Source organism: Sarcophilus harrisii, chromosome 2 (assembly GCF_902635505.1).
Source record: "Sarcophilus harrisii chromosome 2, mSarHar1.11, whole genome shotgun sequence".
NCBI lineage: Eukaryota > Metazoa > Chordata > Mammalia > Dasyuromorphia > Dasyuridae > Sarcophilus > Sarcophilus harrisii.
The window spans coordinates 81,530,950-81,542,301 of NC_045427.1; positions in this window are offsets into that span (position 1 = coordinate 81,530,950).

The following is an 11,352-nucleotide window of genomic DNA, read 5'->3' on the forward strand; positions in this document are numbered from 1 at the left end:
TATACATATAAAAAAATCCAAATGGATAAAGAGTGTTCATTACTTAAGGTATAATGTTATTGGATAACAACTTAAATGGTCTACCAATATATAAATCTTGGACAGACTCTGCAAGTGGATAATGAGCTGAGTCCAGTGCTAAATAAGAGAAGATTTGTATTAAGAAGTTCTTTTTAATTACTCCAAAGTTTTCCCTGAAATAAAGGCTCATCCTTTTTACATCACTTTTCTTCTGCTGATGGTAGAAAATCATGGAATACCATAGGTTCTAAGAATTAAAGTTTTTGTCACCCAAAAGGCAAAGGTGAAGCATGTGATGGTCACAAATAAGGTGTTAACATGTTACCAGTGTCAAATTGGCCAAATTATGATAAACTATGTCAAAATGTATTCCAAGTAACTAATAAGTACAATGCAAATTTTAAAACTCTGACATTTAACTCCATACTTACCATATTGGCCAATATGGGAGAAAATAAAAACAGTAAATGTTGATGACAACCAGTACACTAAAGTTCTTTTGGTGAAACCCTAAATTGATCCATCCATTCTAGAAAATAAATTAGAGTTCTATTGGAAAACAATTTGGAAACACACTAAAAAAAGAGTATACCATAACTAGTAGTGTTTGGCATGTCCCACAAGAAAATCAAAGACAGATGTACAAGATGAAACAAAACAAAGAATGCTGAGGCTGAAATTGGAGGCTTTGGGTTCAAATCACTGCTCTACTATGCACTTCTTGTGTGACCTTGACTTGGTCATTTTGTCTCTCTGGGTCTCATTTTCCTCATTTTTAAAAAGAAGATATTGGACTTGATAAATTCCAAGCTCCATTTAAACTCTAAATCCAGGACCTTGTTAATCCATTCTCCAACAATCCAATGCATCTGCCTGGATAATGGAGATCCTTCCTTAAATTTGTCATAGAGGATTCATCCAAGATGTTGAGGATCTATTTTGGATGTTGTTATCACAAGAATACCATTGAAGCTCACATCATTCATCAACTATTCCTCACTATCATCACATGACCAGCCTATGTTTTTTGATCACATGTTTTTGAATATGTTTTACATCAACCTCCTGAAAACTACCATGTTTGTAATAGGTTTTGGTTTTTTTCATGCCTACCATGTACCTATCCATTGCTCTTTGAATGATACTCAATTACAATTCTCCAAAGAATATATAGTGTTCTATGATTTTAAATGATACAAAACCAACAGAAGAATATTGTTATTAAAGAATGAGAATTTGTTTCAAGAAGCTAGGGGATCATTAATTTTTTTATTATTTATCAGAAGCAAACTAACACTTGACTATTTATCACAGTCTGTAATAGACTCTTAACTACTTATCATAGAATGGACAAATATGCACTCTTCGTCCACTTGGATTTTCCTGTATGGATAGTTAAGCCAAATTCTTTTGGGTGGTTATGAATCTTATTTAGGAGGCTCTGTAATGTTCTATAGATAATGATGTTTCTGCATTGATGAAATAATCAATATAATATCATGTGCAAATAGCAGTACCTGAAGGACCTCATCATTGCTAAAAAAAAAAAAAAAAAATCCTTCCTTGACTTGGATTCTACACTGGATCGCTTCCATTAATAGTGGTGAACTTGAACTTCAACAAGACCATCTCTTGTAATTTTTAAGGACTCTTGTATAAGTTAATACATGAATGGAAGAAGCCTTATTAAAGGAGAGTCTTTTGCTTTATCAGATCAATTCTAACTTGCCATGCAATCAGTACAGCAGAATCTTAAATTCTCCACATCTTTCAGTCAAATTATATTATGACCAAAAAGTGGTCTGCTATGGAATTTTGTTTTCAAAAGTCTGTCTGTTCCATTTTAATTATCTTATCAAATGCCTTTGATAAGCATATAGATTATTCTCATAAAAATTTATATAAATGGGAAATGATCATTGAATTTGCTATTATTAATGTATTTTCATTTACCTTTTTTGAGAGGGTCTGAGGTTTTTGTTTTGTTTTTAAATTTCTTTAATAGCTATTCCTCCACAGTAGACCAGTCCTGGCTCAGGCTGCTCTGATAACTCAAGTCTAATATAGAAACAAAATAAGACACTCATGGTCTATTTATCGTTTATAAAAGAATATTTCTTTGGCCTTAGGTGTGAAAAGATATTTAGAGTTGAAATAGAATATTCATTAAGGATACTTTCTTGATTCACTTGAGCAAAGGTTTCCCTGTGCTAGTATTGGTCATGCTGCTAATCTGTAGTCAGAAGCCTGAGAAGGGAGATCTAGTCCCTTGTCCTGGCTGATTATTTTTTACTTGGGCAGCTAGGAAGATTTGTCAATAGTCTGAGCTTAAGCAACCTGAATGAATTAAATCTCCAATATGGTTTCAATATCTTTTAAAGAAAAACTAGCTTATTCTAAATGGGGCAGAGTCTTAAGTGACTATTCTGATGACATGTCCCTTTAGATACCTTGAATATATAACTTTCAATGCCCTCAGAATTGTCATTACAGACCACTTCTCTGAATGCATGATCTAATCATCTGCTTTCCTACCTTTGTTGTATTTAAAACTTATTCTATGTCCCCTTTGATTCTGCTATTAGAACATAAATATGGTAGTTTCCTTGTGTTTGATGGTAAAAAGAACTTGTTGTATTTATGAACTGTTATATATACATATATATGTTATATTTATGGACCTTTCCCATATTTATTATCTTTCCAGTTTCATGCTAAAGGCCCTTAAAATGGTTTTGGATTGGATCTCTCAGTAAGCTTTTTTAAAAATTCTTTTTCTTTCTTCTACTTTAAGCTATTTTGCAAAGTGATGCAGCTCAAAATTTCTTGGCCATTCTTCATTTCTTGACCAACATTAGATTTCAAAAAGTATTTGTATTCTAAGTTTTATATTAATTTATATCAATTAAACTTCTGTATGAGGTTATTATCATTGTCATAGATATACTGTATTTCCTCTATCCATTTTCCATTTTTTTTGGCTTCAATAATTTGTTAAAATATATCAGGTCTTTTAACTATTTAACATGTACTTTCTTGTTTTTATTCTTCTATCTTTTATATTCATTTTGATATTTGCTTGAACAAGTCATTGGTCTTGCTGTATACAGGCTATCTTTTAAAAATATAAACAATTTAATCTTTTATGAAGTTATATGGTATTTATTATTTTTAGCACTTTCTGATTAATTTAATCAAGAAAATATGAATAACCTATAGGCATGAGGCTTCTGTGAACCTCTGTCATTTCTTACTTGTAAAACATGTTTTCTAACATATTTAGCTATAGCTGACATTTATGTAGCACATTAAGTTTTAGAAAGAATATTTATGTTCGCTTACTTAAGCCTCGTAATTATCCTATGAGATTGTCATCTGTCTTTTTACTCAGAAGGAAACTGGGGCTGATGTAGTTAAGGTTTATATCACTAGTAAGTATCAGGGGTAGATTTTGAAACTTGATCTTCCTCGTTCAACATCCTATCTACTATACCAACTAACTACCCCTATATTTAGCATCTTCACCTATGATCCTCCCCTTTTCATTTAAGTCATCAAATGTGTATGTAAATAAATATCTATCTACACACATATGTGTATATATACATATGCATATGTATACATACATATATGTATTTAATTTATAAAGTCTTGCCAAGTTCCTCATAGGTTTCTCTGATTTCATCCTCTTTAAGAGTTGTCAAATAAGCTGCAACTATTTACGTGGTAATCTCTTCCCAAATGCATATAAGCACTGCAATTTGAGTTAACCTAGCATCCTAGGAAATTAGATTTCTTTTTATCCTTTACCTAAAGTAAAACACAATCCAAGTCCCTTTTTTTAACCTTTTCAAGGAAAACCTATGAGCTATCCTTTAGCTAAAAACCCGCTTTAGTCCAGCAGTTTCATTTGTAGTGAGAATTTTTCTTCACTAATGGTATCTCCATCCCCTCATTAGTCACTGGACCATATATCCAATTGTCTGCTTGATATTTACCCCAGGTGTGCCACAGACATCACAAATTCTACATGAGTCCAAAGCAGAACTCATTACCGTTCTCCCTAAACTCACTCTTCCTCATAACTTTTATATTTCTGTCAAAGGTGCTAAAATTCTTCATCACCCAGGTTTGCCATCTAGAGATGCTTTAATCTCATTCATGCCCCACCATAGTCAATCAGTTGCCTACCTCCTCAACATCTCTTAACCTTACCTCCATCTCTCACAGCCATCATAGTCCAGGCTCTTGCCTCTTCTTGACTAGACTATTGCAATAGTTTTTTAATTTGTTTCCATCCATTCAATTTAAGTTCCATTCAGTTGCCAAATTTATTTCTTCAAGCAAAATTCTGTGTCATTCATTTGCTAAGGATTGTCTGTTATTCCCCATTGACTTTAGAATACAATACAAACTCATCTGTTTGGCATCTAAATCCATTTACAATCAATCTCCAGCTTATCTTTGAATGATTGCATATTTATTGCATATGATCACGTTACTCTGTCTCACACACTTGATATTCTAGCCAAATGACCAAAAATAACCATCAATATCAATAAAACATTTAAGATTTGCTTTTTTTTTAACCATGAAAAAGTGGAATAAAAGGTATAACCAGGGAAATGTATGATAGGAAAAGGAGGTGCACCAGATGTAGTGAGTGTAATGAATAACCCTTTTTTCTGGGCTTCATTGATATCTGTTCAATGTCAGAAATCCAGAGGAAAGATCCCAGTATGTTTGGTGAATACACTATAAAGAATTTTGAATGAATGAAAAAGCATTTATTATTATTATTACTTATTAAAAGCACAAAAGTCACATTGTAGTTGTTGCAGTTGTTGCAAGTGAATTGGACTTATGTGAAGGAGGCCAATGCAAAACCAACCTCACTTTCTCCTCTGGAGCCATCTAGGTCCAGTGGCCAGATATATATATATCAGGACTGGAGATGGTCATGGATGAAGTGGGACATGTTGGGCTTTTAAATTTAAGTCCTCTAACGGGTCTGAATTTGATTGAGGTAACCTCCCATCCAGTGATTTGGGAAAGGGCTCAGGTGAATCCTTTCTTTCTCTTTGCCATATTGGTCCCACTCCCTGGGAACTGATTTCTAATCACACTTAACCACTAAATAACTAGTTAGTGATCTTGTATTAATTAATGCTTCAGTATCCTCATTAGACTATGTAATCTCCGAGGTCATAAATATAAAAATGAAGAGGGCTCTTTCCCTCAAGGAGTTTACATTCTAATGTAATTGAGAAGAAAATACATATATGGACATAATGGCCAGAAATGGTGGGGAGAAATCAGAAGAATGGTGAATGGAGCCAGAGGTGAGTTGATTAACTCTTTCCAGAAGGAGTTTCATCACTTAATATTCCAGAATTATAAAGAGATGAAGGATGACATCTCTTGATATCAAGAGATGGTTGGAAAATGCAATAAAGCAAATGTGCCTCTTACTCCTAAATACAGTAAATGACTGAGACAACTAAGAGAGCCAGGACCAAGGTGGGAATTCTCCAGGATAGAGGTGGACCATAGCCTCATAGGATGAAAAAGCATAGATAGGTTGTATATGTTGCAATCTGTAATATTCTTATCTCAATGAGCTCACAGATTCATTATTTTACTGTTAGCCTCAATACCTATATGAGAGACACGGCTTTTTTTGGGGGGGAGACTCTGACCCAAGTTATTCTGATGTTCACCATGGGAAACCCTAGGAGAGGACATGAGCCAGAGAGGTCATTATTGAGAAGCATATTGAACTCAGACCAGAGTAGTGATTTTAGGCTTATAATTATATACTGATGACTGAGGGCTAATGAAAGTAGTCAGGGAAAAAGTTATGATTATAAAAGGCTCCAGTGTAATGAAAAGAGTGTGGGATTTGTAATCATATAGCCAGGGTTCAAATCTCTGCTCTGACATTTACTGTTTAAGTAACCTTGTATATGTTACTTGATCTCTATTTGCCTACTATTTTTAAAATCAAAAATCTCAACAAACATCCCTTCCAATTGTGAATCTGTAATCTCATGATTTAAAGCATATGAAAGAGTATGAAGAAGTGTTCTAATAAATTATGTATAATCCTTCCAAATGAAACCACTAACTTTCATTTGTGTCCTTCACTGTCCATTTCTATATCTCGATGTTCTGAGATTTCCCAATGCCATGCTTTTGATCATGTTTCTCTTTATTCTTGGAATAATTGTTGCTATTTAGTAATGGTCAATCCTTTGTGACCCTAATTGAGGTTTTCTTGGCAAAGATATTGAAATAGTTTGCCATGTCCTTCTCCAGCAAACAGGGTTAAGTGACTTGTCCAGAGTCACACAATGAGTAAATGTCTAAGACCAGCTTTGAACTCAAGAAAATAGGCCTTTCTGACTCCTGGTACTCTTATCAGCTGTACAGCCTAGCTGGCCACTTGCTCTTCCCCTGAACCTCCTTATGTCTACCTCTTTTTCTCCTCATCTCTACTTTTAGACATCCTATCCAACCTCCACGATAGGTATAAGGAATTAGTCATTGGAGCTCCCTGATCATCTCCATAAGGTTTTACATGAGACTTTTTAATCTCCCTGTGAAATGGCCACTCAAATGCCAAAGCAATGGCCTAGATCTGTAGGAATGAAGCTTCAGACAACCAGCATTTGATCTCATACTGGAGCTGACATTATTGGACCATGAGGTCACAGTGCTGGAATGCTCACAAAGATTAGAGAATCATTTGGCTGAGCAGTGCCTGATCAGGGAACCTATTTTCAGTTCATCAAAATCACCAGCTCAGAGAATATATATATCATCCCATGGTGGGGTGCAGGGAAGAAAAATGAAGGAAAAGACTATATCTATGCAATGAGAACAGCCTTCCCCCGCCAAGAGCCACTAAGGGCTACCTTGGAGCAAAAGGACATTATAATTATATGCACCCCAAACCAAATGCCTCAAGAGGAGAGTTCCTGGACACAAACTACTGAACCCCAGCCTTTTGGATGAATGTCAAGAGTTCCTAGAATAAAGATTGAAAATATAACCTAGATCTAAGTAGAAAGAGACCATGATTTTCTAAAAGTGTCAAGAGTTTGTAAGAACCTTGATTTCTAAAAAAAGAGTCTGGAAAAGTATCAAGAATTTACTCTGAATATTGAGAACATATCCCTGGAGCTACCAGAGTAGCAAAGGACTGACACATGATACAGAAGAACCAAAAACTTGGACTTTGCCTTGGCTACAAACATGGCTTACTTTGTCAGTGCCAGTCCAATGGAAAGTGGGCTGCCTCTCTAATAATAATAATAGCTATAATTTATTTGGTTCCTGCTATGTGCTAAGCACTATACAAAACACTTTATAAATATATTCTCATTTTTCAACAACTCTGGGAGAGGTGCTGTTATTATTCCTATTTTATGGTCAAAAACGCTGAGATTAACAGAGTTTAAGTTACTTGCCCAGAGTCACATAGTTAGTAAATTTCTGAGGTTAGATTTGAATTTAGGTCTTCCTGAACTCAGCAGTTTGTTCACTGCACCACCTAGCTGCGACCTAAAAACCTCTAGAAATACTAACTTTATTTCCTTCTGGCAAGGGAGTAATTGGAAGACTTAGTGTGATACCAAAAGATCTGTAATGCAGGTGGTAAAGGAAAGACTTATCAGAATGTTGCATAGTTATCCTTCTAACAACCCCAAGTTCATTTTCCTCCTGGGGGTGTTCATACTATAAACACTGCTTGAGCTTAACTTGGAATGAAGTCATCAGTAGACTAAATGTCTAATACTATTGGCTAACAAACAACCACAGCAACTGGTATGTATATGGCCCTTGAAGGTTTGCAAAGTATTTCATTTGAGCCTCACAAATAACCCTGTTGCGAGTCTTATGGAAGTGACCTCTACTATGTCTCTCATAGCAAGCTCATTATGTATACCTCGATGGCTATTATCTTAGTTCAAATTCTCATCATCTCTCTACCAGACTATTACCATGGCTTATTAACTGCTATTCTCATTTCTATCCCATAGTCTCCCTTCTCTAATCCATCCTGAGTTGGAATGGCTTCTGATTGCTCTAGGGGAAAAAATACAAACTCTTTGGTTTGGTAGTTGAAGATCTCCCCAGTCCAGTTCCTACCTACCTTTCCAGATTTACCTTATACCATTGCCTTCATAAATTCAATATCCTAGTCAAATTAGAATACTGGTTGCTCTCCAAATTTGATCTCTCTCCTCTCCTCTCCTCTTCTCTCCTCTCCTCTCCCCTCCCCTCCCCTCCCCTCCCCTCCTCTCCTCTCCTCTCCTCTCCTCTCCTCTCCTCTCCTCTCCTCTCCTCTTCTCTCCTCTCTTTTTCTCTTCTCTCCTTTCCTCTCTTCTCCTCTCCTCTCCTCTCCTCTCCTCTCTCTCTCTCTCTCCCTCTATCTCTCTCCCCTCTCTCTCTTTCATACATTTTACACAACCTATCCTCATGCTTAGTATGTCTTCATCATCTTCACTTCTCAGTGAATTCACTTCACTTTAATATCTGCTACGACATCTCAGCACCAGTCTAGGCAGCAATCATTCCTGAACCAATAAAATCTCACTTGATTTCCCTGATCCTCAACATGTGACTTCTTTCTTACCAAATGATAATCCAGTACTTCTCTATGTAAACTATGATCTAGTTCTATCATCCACATGAAGCTGCTGAATGGGTATTTCTTGGAACTTGCTTGAATGACCTTCTATCATTTTTATCTTTCAGATAAATAGAACATACAAATGATATACTATTTTTGCAGGTTTTTAGTCATCTCCTCAGTCTAATTTTATTTTTTTATTATAGCTTTTTATTTAGAAGTTATATGCATGGGTAATTTTATAGCATTGACAATTGCCAAACTTTTTGTTCCAATTTTTACCCTCCTTACCCCCACCCCCTCCCCCAGATGGCAGGTTGACCAATGCATGTTAAATATGTTAAAGTATAAATTAAATACAAAATAAGTATACATGTCCAAAAGTTATTTTGTGTACAAAAAGAATCGGACTCTGAAATATGAAATATGAAATATGAAGGAAATAAAAAATGCAGGTGGGAAAAATAGAGGGACTGGGAATTCTATGTAATGGTTCTTAGTCATCTCCCAGAGTTCTTTCCCTGGGTATAGCTAGTTCAGTTCATTCCTGCTCCATTGAAACTGATTTAGTTCATCTCATTGTCCTCAGTCTATTTTTAGACTTTCATATGATTGATATATGAGATGACTCTCCACCAATTTGCTAAAGTAGATTTTCCTTGGATACTGAGACTCCTTACCAGGAGTTAATACTTGGCTGGCATTCCTGAAAGTGATTTTAAGCATCATTCCATCTCTTTGTTTCTCTCATGGCTGAGGCTATACCTTCCTTCTGTTAATCTCTTAACCAACCAACAGATTAGTCAATGTATCTTTACTATCTTCTGAGATTCCAAAGCACAAAATCAATAGGTAAATACAATTTTTGCCTAGGTAACTGTGAGCATTAGATAAAGTCCATGGTGTCATTCTTGCTGGCGGCACACACACACACACACACACACACACACACACACACACGAAATGCTTCATGTCGATTCTATTGTGCCTTATATTCAGATATGATCCCCAGTATTTTCAGTGGTGTATAATTAAAACACTTTGGTTTTAGGTTTCCTTGAGGATTCTAAAATTATAGTTCTAGACTTTTTTATTGCTTCCAATGTAACAATTAATTCAATATATTACTTTCAGACATTTTGTCAGAATGGATCCTGGCAAGGAATCCACAAGCTAAAGCAAGCAAATTAACAAACAAAAAATTTGTATTGGAGTACCATAGCAATTGTAGCTTTCTGGTTCCTGAATGACTGTGCATAGCTGGTGAAAAGGTCTGTCCTCACCAAAATGTTTTTCCTATCTTCTTCCAGAGATAAAAGGTCAATACTAACAAGCTCTAAAGTTTCATTGGTATGTTTATTCTTTACATAATCAGAACAACTTATTAATACTTGTCTTTGAACGAATCAAGCACCAGCCTCACACTTCTTCCATGCATCAGCTACCATTTTAGGCCACAAGAATTTATTTTATATCATCTCTAGAGCTCTCTTGGTCCAAGCATGCAACATTATTAGAGTGCTTTCCTGATCATAGAATAGTATATGAGTAGCACTAACTAGTTTCTAATATCTTGTATTAGACATAATATAGTCTAGTACAAATCTCTCATTTTTAGCATTCTTTCAACAGAAAAGTACTATTTGGACACAAAGCTTGGACTCGTGAGATCCCTGTCCTTTGCTCTTAGTCAGAATCACTATTCATAAACCTTCAACTCACAGTTAACTATGCAATCAATCATCTAATTACAAACAGCACAGAAAGGATTAGTCAAAAACTTTGGAGTGTATGTCCACTCTCTCTGGTGGCCAAACCTTGAGCTGCACTGTCAAGCAGTAGTGGCCAACTTCTCTCCATGTTAGAGCTGATAGTATAGTAGCTAACTTGGAGTCAGGAAACCTGCATTTAAATTCTGCTTCAGACACTTAGTGGTTGTGTGACCCCGGACAAGTCACAATTTCTCTCACTCTCAGTTTCCTTATCTGTAAAATGGAAATAACAACATCTCAAATGAGATAATATTTCTATAACACTTTGTAAAATTCAAGTACCAAATAAATGCTAGATGTTATTATTGCAGATCACTATTGTCCCTATCATAAATCAACCAACAAACATTTATTGTGCACTTATGTGTCAGGCTTTTATGGTTATCACCATAGCATCAAACACATGAGGTCTATGGAATAAGGTATTCCGATCTACACTGGTATCCCTGAATGATAATGACCATTGAATATATAGGTAGTTAATGCCATAACTCTGCATCCATCCATAGACGTCGTCCATCTTGTTACTCTTCAAGATATATCAGTCAGCAAACACTTATAAAGAACCTACTATGGGTCAGACTTTGTGCTAAGTACTGAGGATAAAAAGTTCCTGCCTTCAAGTACATAATCTAATAGAGGAGACAACATGAAAATAACTATTTCAATACATATACTAAAATGGCATTTAACTAGCCAGGGACTTCTGACTGATCTGGTATTGATGGCTAAGCTTCTCCTCATGTCCTTCCAAAGTCTTTTCAAGTGTAAAGTCATCCTTGGTGTGGGGGCTTTAGAAGTGAAATGGGATCAGAAACCAGACTGCAGAAAGTTGAGAAGTGAGTGGGTGGTGAGGCAGGGGAGTCAGCAAGTACAGGCTTCTCTTTCTAGAAGTTTGGCAGTAAAGGGAAAGCAAGAGAT